General features: G+C 37.6%; 3 long non-coding RNA genes across 3 annotated transcripts; all 3 read left to right on the plus strand.

Annotated features, from left to right (window-relative positions):
* LOC126671369 (uncharacterized) lies at window positions 1-2248 on the plus strand. The gene is made up of 3 exons (XR_007638986.2): window positions 1-140; window positions 1240-1324; window positions 1906-2248. It is a non-coding gene; the product is annotated as an uncharacterized LOC126671369 (long non-coding RNA).
* A 5825-nt stretch (window positions 2249-8073) lies between these two features.
* On the plus strand, window positions 8074-10321 carry LOC126671368 (uncharacterized). The gene is made up of 3 exons (XR_007638985.2): window positions 8074-8213; window positions 9313-9397; window positions 9979-10321. It is a non-coding gene; the product is annotated as an uncharacterized LOC126671368 (long non-coding RNA).
* Window positions 10322-10926: 605 nt separating this feature from the next.
* Window positions 10927-12301, plus strand: LOC130015206 (uncharacterized). Its single transcript, XR_008790261.1, has 2 exons — window positions 10927-11322; window positions 11959-12301. It is a non-coding gene; the product is annotated as an uncharacterized LOC130015206 (long non-coding RNA).
* Window positions 12302-13651: the final 1350 nt, after the last annotated feature.

The raw sequence follows: 13651 nt of genomic DNA on the forward strand, positions 1-13651 counted from the left end.
ATCTTCCACCATAAGCCACAAAAGACCAAACTCTCATCCTCACCAAGCTCTCATTGCCGAACCCACCCCTTCCTCCATCACCACCATTAATCAACTTCAAGCTAAGGGATTTTAAAGGAAAATCAATTAAAAAATCAAAGGTAAACTCTTTCTTTCATTTATTTAAAGCTTGGTTGGTTAATTAAGGTCAATTGGAGGGTGAATTGATGTTAGGTTTTGGAGAATTATGAAAGAATTTTAAACAATTTATTTTCAGCTTTATTAATTGGTGAATTGTGTTGATAAAATGATAAGTTTAAGAGGTGATTTTGAGCTGAAATTTATCAAATAATTAGGGAAGGTTATGGTGAAATATTGGTGTGAAATTTAAGGTTTTCCGGCGACCGGAGTTGGCTCCGGTGAGCAGCAAACGCTGCTCACCATGAGCAGCCCTTACGGGCAGAATTCTGCCTCGGCAGAATTCTGCCGCAGGGCAGCAGCTCTGCTCTTAAAGAGCAGAGCTGCGGCAGCCTTTGAGGGCTGCAATTGTAGCCCTCGGACGTCGGGGGAGAGCTGAACTTTGACGTATATCGGCCCTCGTTCGTGTATTTTTGATTGGTGCGATTAAACGCAAGTTTGACGGGTTATTAGCAATAAACAATGTTAATAGGACTTATAGAAGTGTTTAGGAAATGGAAAAAAATTATATGAATACATATTTTTAGATTAAGTTAAGATTAGTTATTAGTTAGTTAAAATGATAATTAAGATTGATTATGAAAAATGGAATTTAGTTAAAGATTAAAAGCTATAAATAGAAGTTTAAGTTACGACTAAAACGTAACGTTTAAGTAAAATTGGGTTGTTAGGAAGTTGTTTGCAAATTTGAGATAAGTTGAATACTAACATAATGTTAGCTATTCAAAATGTTGAGATTGAGCTCGGAATGTGTTAGTCATTTACAAGCCTTGTCGATAAACAAAACTTTGACGATTAACATGTCAAGTTGCTAGAAGTTTGTAAACTTCTATTTAATAAATTCTTGGATTTAGGATTGTATGAAATTGGAGATAAAAGTTGGACTAAAGTTCAATGGAAACAATTAAGAATTTTTATTAGACCTTAAAAAGGTCTACTTAGTTAGTTTTATGTCGAGGGTAGACACGGTTAAATTATAGCGAATTAAGTGTGCGTTTTATCTTAAGTCTATAAAGTCTATCGAGATAGAGTCTTATTTAAGTTAATTTACATCTTATTTAGATCCGGCAAGGAACGCAGCTAACGGACAAGGAGCACCTTAAGCTAGACGGCAGTTAATCGATCGAGGTTTTAGGAGTAGCAAGCGGTGAGTTTATATATGTTTATATTTGACGTATTACCTGTGCATTACTTTTAAATGCAAAACTTTTATATAAATTGCATAACATTGTTTTATTATTAAAATGTTTATTATAAATGGCATGCATCATTGTTTTGAAACCAATGTAATTCCGATGGAACAAGCTTTCCTATTGGGCGGCAATAGGAACTGTGTGATCACCAGTTTTGATTTGAAAGCTTTATAATTAGAAATGTGAAATAAAAAGGAGGATTATGTTTTTGGATAGATACGAGAGTAACTCGGTAGAACTATCTCGGGACCCGTATCTAGTGAGTAACTCGGTTGAACTATCTCGGGACTATGCCACGTGGTAACGGTAACTCAGTCGAACTATCTCGGGACCGTACCGCTAAGGATTAAATAATGTGATGTTATATACTATGGTTACAATGATTCTCGAATATGAATAATTTATTTGGGTGTAGGATTTCATTCGAAATTTATATTTGGATGCATATGAATAAATATTTATAGCATTGTTTTGTTTTAAATAATACTCACTTGTAAACTATAAACTCACTCAGTGTTGACTGATCCCCAAATAGTCTTTCCTTTCAGGTAAAATGTTTTGACGTGACGGGCTTCTATCCTTGTTCAGAAGTCCGTATTTTGGAAATATGTAAATAAGAAGACGTCGATCGATAGAGCTGCAGTAGATGTCAAGTCCTAGTTATTAATATGGCTTAGTTAAACGGTTTTAATGTTTTATCCAAACTCTGATATGTAAATAAAGTTCTAAACTGCGCTTTTAACCGTTTATTATATTTTGCAAACCGGGCTATGCTTGATGTGTATTTTCGCATGATAAGACCCTGGCTTATCGTACATCGCTTCGGACGATGTTACAAGTATTGTAAATATTTCAAGTTTATGAAAATGTTTTATGAAGGATCGTTTTATTTATATTATTCATTATATTGCAAAAAAAAATTTCACTCATTTTTAGGCTTGTTACGGGTTCCGGAGCAACCACTCCCGTTCCCTAGCGCCGGTCACGGCTCGAGATTTCGGGTCGTGACAAAGTTGATATCAGAGTAATGGTTTAGATTCGTAGACCATTGCCTGTATACATTCGAGGTTGTTTGTACCTAGGATGGATGAAGTTACTAGGTTAAGCTAGGAACTACTGCAGCAATAGGATTCGAGTCATGTCATTGGTTTGCTTTGCTTATTTTCTTTCAAATCTTTAGTTTCCCTTCTTAGAATGTGCGTCTGTCTTATAGGTGTGATATGTATGGCATAGTTAGGTGCGCTTGCCAATAGGATTGACATATGCCTAAAGGTAGACTAAGCTCGAAAGAGACTACTATGTGATTATTGATCGTAGTATGATTTACTTTGATCAGATGGCTGATCAAAGACAACTTAGGCCCCATGTTGTCGCGCCACAGGGAGAAGCACCACAAGTGTCACAAGAAGAAAAAACTGAGGAAGCTCAAGATGAGTCTTCCGTCCAGGGAGGACAGCAAGAACCAGTTGGAGAACCCGGAAGAGGCAGAGGCCGTGGAAGAGGCCGAGGTAGAGGCAGGGGCCGAGGAAGAGGTAGAGGCCCAGCTGCCAATGAGCAGGAACCGGTGCAGGCACCGGGAATGCCTCAACCAGCGAATCCTGCAGGTTTTAACATGGATCAGTTCTTGGCCGGGGTTGCAACTATAGCAACTGCTCAAGTAGAGAACCAGAATATGCAGCGTGAACAGCTACTACAATAGCAGCAACGCCTGGCTGGAAATACTGATCGGGATATTGTACTGGCCTATATGCGCCTTAAGCCAACGGAATTTGATGGTTCTGGAGACGCACTAGACTTTTTGGAAGAAGTTGAACGTAACTCTAGACGTCTCCAAGCTAATGAGAGGCAATCGATCATTTTAGTGGAAATGTCAATGAAAGGGCCAGCAAAGGACTGGTTTCAACGCCTAATTCAGCCGACAATGGGTCAGATGACGTGGGTTGAATTTGTTAATCGCTTTAGGGAGTATTTTCTTCCATATTCGGTGACGGAGTTACACCGTGATCGATTACTGAACTTGAGCAAAGGAGATAGGTCGGTGCAAGAATATGTTACAGATTTCACAAGGTTAAGTCGATTTGCACCTGATTTGATGGTAGACCCGGTAAGGGTGAACACTAGGTTGGTGAAAGGCTTAGGTCCTGACTTTGTGAGCTTAATGGCAGATGTGAATAGGAATTTAGTTCAGCTGATAGACAGTGCCCGACAGATCGAGACTTCCTTGATTCAGTTTGGACGACTCCCAGATCCTTCTGGTCAGGTACCAACCAGAAGTGAGTATGCTCAGGTAGTACAGAGTGCTCCAGTTCAATCCTTTACTAGGAATTTTCCTAGACCTCAGCGTAATCGGGATCGTAAGAGGGGCAGACATAGTAGTAGAGCTGGGACTTCTGGAGCTAGGTTTGGTGCTAGGACTACGGGTGGCATAGGAATGGGAACGCCCCTTTGTCAGAATTGTAACAAACGGCATTTTGGGGCATGTCATCTGGTTACAGGAGCATGCTTTAACTGTGGCCAACAAGGTCACTTTGCAAGAGAATGTCCAAGGCAAGGACCTCAAGGGTCAATGACTACAGTGGCTCAACCATCATACAATCAGGAAAGACCTGCGTACCCTACAGCATCTGGATATGGGCAGACGGGTAGTGCCTTTACTGGCCAGAGGGGCCGAGGTCATGGAAATCGAGGAGGAAGAAATGGTGGAGGTCGTGGAGCTGGTCAGACCTCACAGGCAGGTGGAAGTCAGGCTAGGGTTTTTGCGCTGAATCCTCAAGAGGCTCAGGCTTCTAATGCTGTCGTGCAAGGTACATTTCCTATTGCTTCTCGAGATGCATTAGTTTTATTTGACCCAGGTGCCACTCATTCGTTTGTCTCAACTAGTTTTGCGGTAAAGTTGGAAAAACAACCTGCTTATTTAAGACACCCTTTATCTGTAGCTACTCCTGTAGGTGAAAGTATAGAGGTTAATATAGTCTATCCTTCTTGTCCTGTGAGCGTCCAAGGGCAAGAATTGTTTGCTGATCTAATTTTGCTAGAAGTATTAGCCTTGACGTGATATTAGGAATGGATTGGCTAGCTCATCATTATGCTAACGTAGATTGTCGTAAGAAGATAGTCACGTTTAGGCCACCTGGAGTTGAACCTATTTCAATCCAAGGTGAAAAACTAGAATCTCCTGTGAGTATAGTTTCGGCTATTAAAGCCTGTCAGTTGCTAAGAAAGGGTTGTCAAGGATTCTTGGCGGTAGTAAAAGATATTGAAAAGAAAAGTGACCGGGTGCAGGATGTACCGGTGGCATCGGAATATCCCGATGTTTTTCCAGAAGAGTTATCGGGATTACCACCAGATCGAGAAATTGAGTTTTGTATTGATTTAGTTCCCGATACAAAACCAATATCCATACCCCCATATCGAATGGCGCCAGTGGAATTAAAAGAACTTAAGGATCAACTAGAAGAGTTACTTGATCGTGGATTCATTAGACCAAGTGTGTCACCATGGGGTGCACCAGTGCTATTTGTTAAAAAGAAGGATGAGTCACTTCGACTATGCATAGATTATCGTCAGCTTAACAAAGTGACGATTAAGAACAAGTACCCACTACCAAGGATCGATGATTTGTTTGATCAATTACAAGGGGTGAAGTATTTTTCTAAGATTGATCTTAGATCTGGATATCATCAGTTAAAGATTCGTAAAGACGATATTCCAAAAACGGCTTTTCGAACTCGGTATGGACATTACGAGTTTTTGGTGATGTCATTTGGGCTGACAAATGCACCAGTGGCTTTCATGGACTTAATGAACAGAGTATTCAAGCCATTTTTGGATCAGTTCGTGATCGTATTTATCGATGATATCTTGATATATTCGCGTTCAGAGGAGGAACACGCGCATCACTTGCGATTGGTACTCCAAGTGTTAAGAGAACATCAGCTCTACGCCAAAGTGTGAATTTTGGCTAAAGGAAGTAGCGTTTTTGGGGCATGTCGTATCTCAATATGGGATTATGGTCGACCCAAAGAAGGTTAAAGCAGTATCGGAATGGGAACGACCTAAGTCAGTTACGGAGATCCGTAGTTTCCTGGGATTAGCAGGATACTACCGACGATTTGTGCAAGACTTTTCAAAAATTTCTGCTCCGTTAACCAAGCTAACCCAGAAGAACGCTAAGTTTGATTGGACAGATAAATGTGAAGCCAGTTTTCTCAAATTGAAAGAGTGCTTGACAACCGCACCTGTATTAGCTTTACCCGAAGGGATGGAAGGATTCACAGTTTACTGTGATGCTTCGAGAGTTGGATTAGGATGTGTTCTTATGCAGCATGGTCGAGTAATAGCTTATGCTTCTCGCCAGCTGAAAAAGCATGAAGTGAACTATCCAACTCACGATTTAGAATTAGCGGCAGTGATTTTTGCGTTGAAAATTTGGAGACACTACCTGTATGGAGCAAAGTGTGAGATATTCACGTATCACAAGAGTTTAAAGTATATATTTGATCAACGAGAACTAAACCTTAGGCAGAGGAGATGGTTAGAATTGTTGAAAGATTACGACTGTACTATCCAATACCATCCAGGAAAGGCCAATGTAGTGGCGGATGCTTTGAGTAGAAAGTCTGCCGGTAGTCTTGCGCATATTACAGCCATATGGCGAAGGCCATTAGTTAAAGAAATACACAAGTTGTTTAATCAAGGAGTTAAGTTTGAAGTTTCAAACTTTGGGAATCTGTTAGCTCAGTTAAGCGTTAAACCGACATTGGATGACCAAATCAAGAAATTGCAAGTGGATGATCCTCAACTAAAACGATTAATGGAGGAGGTTCAACAAGGAAAGAGTCAGGATTTCGGCATAGACAATGGAGTGATAAAACACGGCACAAGGTTATGCGTGCCAGATATGGAAGGACTAAGGCATAAAATTATGGAAGAAACCCATGGGACTGTGTATAGTATACATCCTGGATCAACCAAGATGTATCATGACATCAAAGGAAGGTATTGGTGGAATGGGATGAAAAGAGATATTGCAGAGTATGTAGCCAAGTGTCCGACTTGTCAACAAGTTAAATTGGAACATCAACGACCATATGGATTCCTACAACCTTTGCCCATCCCAGAGTGGAAGTGGGAAAGGATTACCATGGAATTTGTGGTTGGGTTACCTAGAACGCAAAAAGGTTACGACTCTATCTGGGTAATTGTTGATCGTCTGACAAAGTCAGCACATTTTATACCCATAAAGACGACATATACTGCAGCAAAATTGGCACAAGTGTATATTGACAAGATTGTCAGTTTACATGGAGTTCCTGTGTCAATTGTCTCTGATAGAGGTTCAGTTTTTACTTCACGGTTCTGGAAGAGTTTGCAAGAAGCCTTAGGGACACAATTGGATTTTAGTACTGCTTTCCATCCACAGACAGATGGTCAGTCTGAAAGGACAATTCAGACATTGGAAGATATGCTCCGATTTTGCATTTTGGATTTTGGAGGAAGTTGGGATACCTATTTACCCTTAGTGGAGTACTCATATAATAATAGTTATCATTCGAGCATTGAGATAGCTCCTTATGAGGCTCTATACGGACGTAGATGTAGATCTCCTATTTGTTGGGAAGAAGTTGGAGAGAGAAAATTGACAGGAGCAGAGATTATACAAGTTACATCGGAAAAAGTACCGTTAATTAAACAACGATTGAATACTGCTTTTAGTCGACAAAAGAGTTACGCAGACCCGAAGAGGAAGGATATAGAATTCCAAGTTGGAGATTACGTTTTCCTCAAGGTATCACCTATGAAAGGTGTAATTCGTTTTGGCAAGAAAGGAAAATTATCTCCAAGATATGTGGGTCCATATTTGATCGTGGAGCGTGTCGGAAAAGTGGCTTATAAGTTAGAGTTACCCCCAGACATGTCACAGGTTCACCCTGTGTTTCATATCTCTATGCTCCGCAAATATGTATCAGATCCCTCCCGTATTGTCCAACCACAAACAGTAGAAGTGAGTGAGGAATTAACGTATGAAGAGAAACCGGTAGAGATCATTGACTCACAAGTACGAAAGCTACGCACCAAGGAGATTCCAATGGTGAAAGTTCTTTGGAGAAATCATTATGTCGAAGAATGTACGTGGGAGACAGAGGATAGTATGCGGCAGAGATATCCGTACCTGTTTAACCCTGGTACGTAGCTAAATTTCAAATTCGAGGACGAATTTATTTCAAGGGGGGGGGGGGGGGGGGGTGAATGTAATAACCCGTAAGATTTTTAAGGAAAAGTCATACCGGAAATATTTGGAGTTTAGAAATTCAAGTAAGAAGGACGGAAAATAGATTAGACTTTAGAATTTTGTCGGGTCTTAGAAAATTTAAGAAATCAATAATATAAAGTCTAAGCTAAAATTTTATTTTTCGAGAACATTTATTAGTGGGATTATAAATAAATAAGAAATTAGTCGTAACTAATAAATTAAGTGCCCAAATAAAAGATACAAATAAAATTACTACGAAAATTTATTAAGTTTAAGAAACGATTCGGGTTTAGCATGACGACGTTTACGGAAGTGAAATAAAATATAATTTAAGTTAAAAAAAAAGAGGACCTAAGATTAATTAAAGCCTATTTCTATTTTTAAGCCCATTTACCCAAAGCCCACTAACTAAACCCATTAGCTATTAATCATAATCTTATATTTTCTCTTATCTTCCACCATAAGCCACAAAAGACCAAACTCTCATCCTCACCAAGCTCTCATTGCCGAACCCACCCCTTCCTCCATCACCACCATTAATCAACTTCAAGCTAAGGGATTTTAAAGGAAAATCAATTAAAAAATCAAAGGTAAACTCTTTCTTTCATTTATTTAAAGCTTGGTTGGTTAATTAAGGTCAATTGGAGGGTGAATTGATGTTAGGTTTTGGAGAATTATGAAAGAATTTTAAACAATTTATTTTCAGCTTTATTAATTGGTGAATTGTGTTGATAAAATGATAAGTTTAAGAGGTGACTTTGAGCTGAAATTTATCAAATAATTAGGGAAGGTTATGGTGAAATATTGGTGTGAAATTTAAGGTTTTCCGGCGACCGGAGTTGGCTCCGGTGAGCAGCAAACGCTGCTCACCATGAGCAGCCCTTACGGGCAGAATTCTGCCTCGGCAGAATTCTGCCGCAGGGCAGCAGCTCTGCTCTTAAAGAGCAGAGCTGCGGCAGCCTTTGAGGGCTGCAATTGTAGCCCTCGGACGTCGGGGGAGAGCTGAACTTTGACGTATATCGGCCCTCGTTCGTGTATTTTTGATTGGTGCGATTAAACGCAAGTTTGACGGGTTATTAGCAATAAACAATGTTAATAGGACTTATAGAAGTGTTTAGGAAATGGAAAAAAATTATATGAATACATATTTTTAGATTAAGTTAAGATTAGTTATTAGTTAGTTAAAATGATAATTAAGATTGATTATGAAAAATGGAATTTAGTTAAAGATTAAAAGCTATAAATAGAAGTTTAAGTTACGACTAAAACGTAACGTTTAAGTAAAATTGGGTTGTTAGGAAGTTGTTTGCAAATTTGAGATAAGTTGAATACTAACATAATGTTAGCTATTCAAAATGTTGAGATTGAGCTCGGAATGTGTTAGTCATTTACAAGCCTTGTCGATAAACAAAACTTTGACGATTAACATGTCAAGTTGCTAGAAGTTTGTAAACTTCTATTTAATAAATTCTTGGATTTAGGATTGTATGAAATTGGAGATAAAAGTTGGACTAAAGTTCAATGGAAACAATTAAGAATTTTTATTAGACCTTAAAAAGGTCTACTTAGTTAGTTTTATGTCGAGGGTAGACACGGTTAAATTATAGCGAATTAAGTGTGCGTTTTATCTTAAGTCTATAAAGTCTATCGAGATAGAGTCTTATTTAAGTTAATTTACATCTTATTTAGATCCGGCAAGGAACGCAGCTAACGGACAAGGAGCACCTTAAGCTAGACGGCAGTTAATCGATCGAGGTTTTAGGAGTAGCAAGCGGTGAGTTTATATATGTTTATATTTGACGTATTACCTGTGCATTACTTTTAAATGCAAAACTTTTATATAAATTGCATAACATTGTTTTATTATTAAAATGTTTATTATAAATGGCATGCATCATTGTTTTGAAACCAATGTAATTCCGATGGAACAAGCTTTCCTATTGGGCGGCAATAGGAATTGTGTGATCACCAGTTTTGATTTGAAAGCTTTATAATTAGAAATGTGAAATAAAAAGGAGGATTATGTTTTTGGATAGATACGAGAGTAACTCGGTAGAACTATCTCGGGACCCGTATCTAGTGAGTAACTCGGTTGAACTATCTCGGGACTATGCCACGTGGTAACGGTAACTCAGTCGAACTATCTCGGGACCGTACCGCTAAGGATTAAATAATGTGATGTTATATACTATGGTTACAATGATTCTCGAATATGAATAATTTATTTGGGTGTAGGATTTCATTCGAAATTTATATTTGGATGCATATGAATAAATATTTATAGCATTGTTTTGTTTTAAATAATACTCACTTGTAAACTATAAACTCACTCAGTGTTGACTGATCCCCAAATAGTCTTTCCTTTCAGGTAAAATGTTTTGACGTGACGGGCTTCTATCCTTGTTCAGAAGTCCGTATTTTGGAAATATGTAAATAAGAAGACGTCGATCGATAGAGCTGCAGTAGATGTCAAGTCCTAGTTATTAATATGGCTTAGTTAAACGGTTTTAATGTTTTATCCAAACTCTGATATGTAAATAAAGTTCTAAACTGCGCTTTTAACCGTTTATTATATTTTGCAAACCGGGCTATGCTTGATGTGTATTTTCGCATGATAAGACCCTGGCTTATCGTACATCGCTTCGGACGATGTTACAAGTATTGTAAATATTTCAAGTTTATGAAAATGTTTTATGAAGGATCGTTTTATTTATATTATTCATTATATTGCAAAAAAAAATTTCACTCATTTTTAGGCTTGTTACGGGTTCCGGAGCAACCACTCCCGTTCCCTAGCGCCGGTCACGGCTCGAGATTTCGGGTCGTGACAAAGTTGATATCAGAGTAATGGTTTAGATTCGTAGACCATTGCCTGTATACATTCGAGGTTGTTTGTACCTAGGATGGATGAAGTTACTAGGTTAAGCTAGGAACTACTGCAGCAATAGGATTCGAGTCATGTCATTGGTTTGCTTTGCTTATTTTCTTTCAAATCTTTAGTTTCCCTTCTTAGAATGTGCGTCTGTCTTATAGGTGTGATATGTATGGCATAGTTAGGTGCGCTTGCCAATAGGATTGACATATGCCTAAAGGTAGACTAAGCTCGAAAGAGACTACTATGTGATTATTGATCGTAGTATGATTTACTTTGATCAGATGGCTGATCAAAGACAACTTAGGGCCCATGTTGTCGCGCCACAGGGAGAAGCACCACAAGTGTCACAAGAAGAAAAAACTGAGGAAGCTCAAGATGAGTCTTCCGTCCAGGGAGGACAGCAAGAACCAGTTGGAGAACCCGGAATGTGTTAGTCATTTACAAGCCTTGTCGATAAACAAAACTTTGACGATTAACATGTCAAGTTGCTAGAAGTTTGTAAACTTCTATTTAATAAATTCTTGGATTTAGGATTGTATGAAATTGGAGATAAAAGTTGGACTAAAATTCAATGGAAACAATTAAGAATTTTTATTAGACCTTAAAAAGGTCTACTTAGTTAGTTTTACGTCGAGGGTAGACGCGGTTAAATTATAGCGAATTAAGTGTGCGTTTTATCTTAAGTCTATAAAGTCTATCGAGTTAGAGTCTTATTTAAGTTAATTTACATCTTATTTAGATCCGGCAAGGAACGCAGCTAACGGACAAGGAGCACCTTAAGCTAGACGGCAGTTAATCGATCGAGGTTTTAGGAGTAGCAAGCGGTGAGTTTATATATGTTTACATTTGACGTATTACCTGTGCATTACTTTTAAATGCAAAACTTTTATATAAATTGCATAACATTGTTTTATTATTAAAATGTTTATTATAAATGGCATGCATCATTGTTTTGAAACCAATGTAAGTCCGATGGAACAAGCTTTCCTATTGGGCGGCAATAGGAACTGTGTGATCACCAGTTTTGATTTGAACGCTTTATAATTAGAAATGTGAAATAAAAAGGAAGATTATGTTTTTGGATAGATACGAGAGTAACTCGGTAGAACTATCTCGGAACCTGTATCTAGTGAGTAACTCGGTTGAACTATCTCGGGACTCACACCTTGGGATTAAGTAGTTGTGTGAGTAACTCGGTTGAACTATCTCGGGACTATGCCACGTGGTAACGGTAAATCGGTCGAACTATCTCGGGACCGTACCGCTAAGGATTAAATAATGTGATGTTATATACTATGGTTACAATGGTTCTCTAATATGAATAATTTATTTGGGTGTAGGGTTTCATTCGGAATTTATATTTGGATGCATATGAATAAATATTTATAGCATTGTTTTGTTTTAAATAATACTCACTTGTAAACTATAAACTCACTCAGTGTTTACTGACCACCAAATAGTCTTTCCTTTCAGGTAAATTTTTTTGACGTGACGGGCTTCTATCCTTGTTCAGAAGTCCGTATTTTGGAAGTATGTAAATAAGAAGACGTCGATCGATAGAGCTGCAGTAGATGTCAAGTCCTAGTTATTAATATGGCTTAGTTAAACGGTTTTAATGTTTTATCCAAACTCTGATATGTAAATAAAGTTCTAAACTGCGGTTTTAACCGTTTACTATATTTTGCAAACCGGGCTATGCTTGATGTGTGATATCGCATGATAAGACCCTGGCTTATCGTACATCGCTTCGGACGATGTTACAAGTATTGTAAATATTTCAAGTTTATGAAAATGTTTTATGAAGGATCGTTTTATTTATATTATCATTATATTGCAAAAAAAAAAAAATTCACTCATTTTTAGGCTTGCTACGGGTTCCGGAGCAACCACTCCCGTTCCCTAGCGCCGGTCACGGCTCGAGATTTCGGGTCGTGACACAGTTAATGAAGCGTAACAATGCAAGCTATTCATTGCATCATCAACCAACCAACACTCCGGGCGTGGAAGCTCCACCAAGAACCACCCTTCACCGCTGCTGCCGCCAATCCGTCCCATTTTCCCATCCAAATCATGCCGTCGAAGAACACTAGCTTGTTCTATGATTCCCACGATTGATGAAACAAACGCGTTTCAGCTCATACATACCATTGAAAAGAGAAACCATTTGATTCGACTCACCTCCTCCTCCCAAGCGCCACCGTCTACTGATATTGCTCCGATTGTGAGAGAGAATTCTGAAGAAAAGGAGAGCTTTTAGTCCATGATTTCATAAATGTTTGAGAATTTTATTGACTAGTTGTAAAGTCCATTGAATAGAGTGAAAGTGAAAGGATTGGGGTAATGTTTGTGGGTTCGTTGAATTGAGATTAAGGTGGTGAAGTAGCAGTGGAATGGTGGCAGAGACATTGTTGGAGGGATTTACCAACACTATTAGAAAAGAAATCCGTCGCTAAAATCAGATTTAGCGACTGATTTTTAATCTGTCGCTAAATCTTAAAAAATTGGCGGGATGAATCCCGCCAATTTTTGAGACGGATATTCCGTCGCTAAAAATGAATTTCCGTCGCTAAAAATGGCAGGGTGAAATCCACCAATTTTTATTTCATTTTTAGCGACGGATAGTGGAATCCGTCGCTAAAAGTATTATTTTTATAAAAACAAATTAATTAAAAATAAATAAACAAATAAATAAATATTTATTAAAAATAATTATATATTAAAAAAATAATTATATATTAAAAAAACAATTATTTATTAAAAAATAATTATATTCAAATGCGGGAGTAAAATATAAAAGTGATAATTTACTATTTTTATTTAAAATAATTACTAAAAAACTAATTTATACATTATTTATTTAAAAAATAATTAGTATGAAAAAATAATTATTTTATAATGCGAGAGTAAATTGTGGGAGTAATTTGTTTTTTTAGTTATATTTAAATATAATATACATAGATATATATTAAGAATTGAGAAAATAACAAAAAAAATCATAAATTATCATTGTTTTTCAACAATTGCTAATTTAACTAGAGTTATTTCTTTGGTACCATTATTATTTCAATTAATAGCACAAAAATTCATTTAGTTTTCATTTACTGCCATCTTTCTCAAGCTTACATGTGTCCAAATCTCCACTCTTATTAACTC

The sequence above is a fragment of the Mercurialis annua genome, linkage group LG3 (assembly GCF_937616625.2).
Source record: "Mercurialis annua linkage group LG3, ddMerAnnu1.2, whole genome shotgun sequence".
NCBI classification, from domain to species: Eukaryota; Viridiplantae; Streptophyta; class Magnoliopsida; order Malpighiales; family Euphorbiaceae; genus Mercurialis; species Mercurialis annua.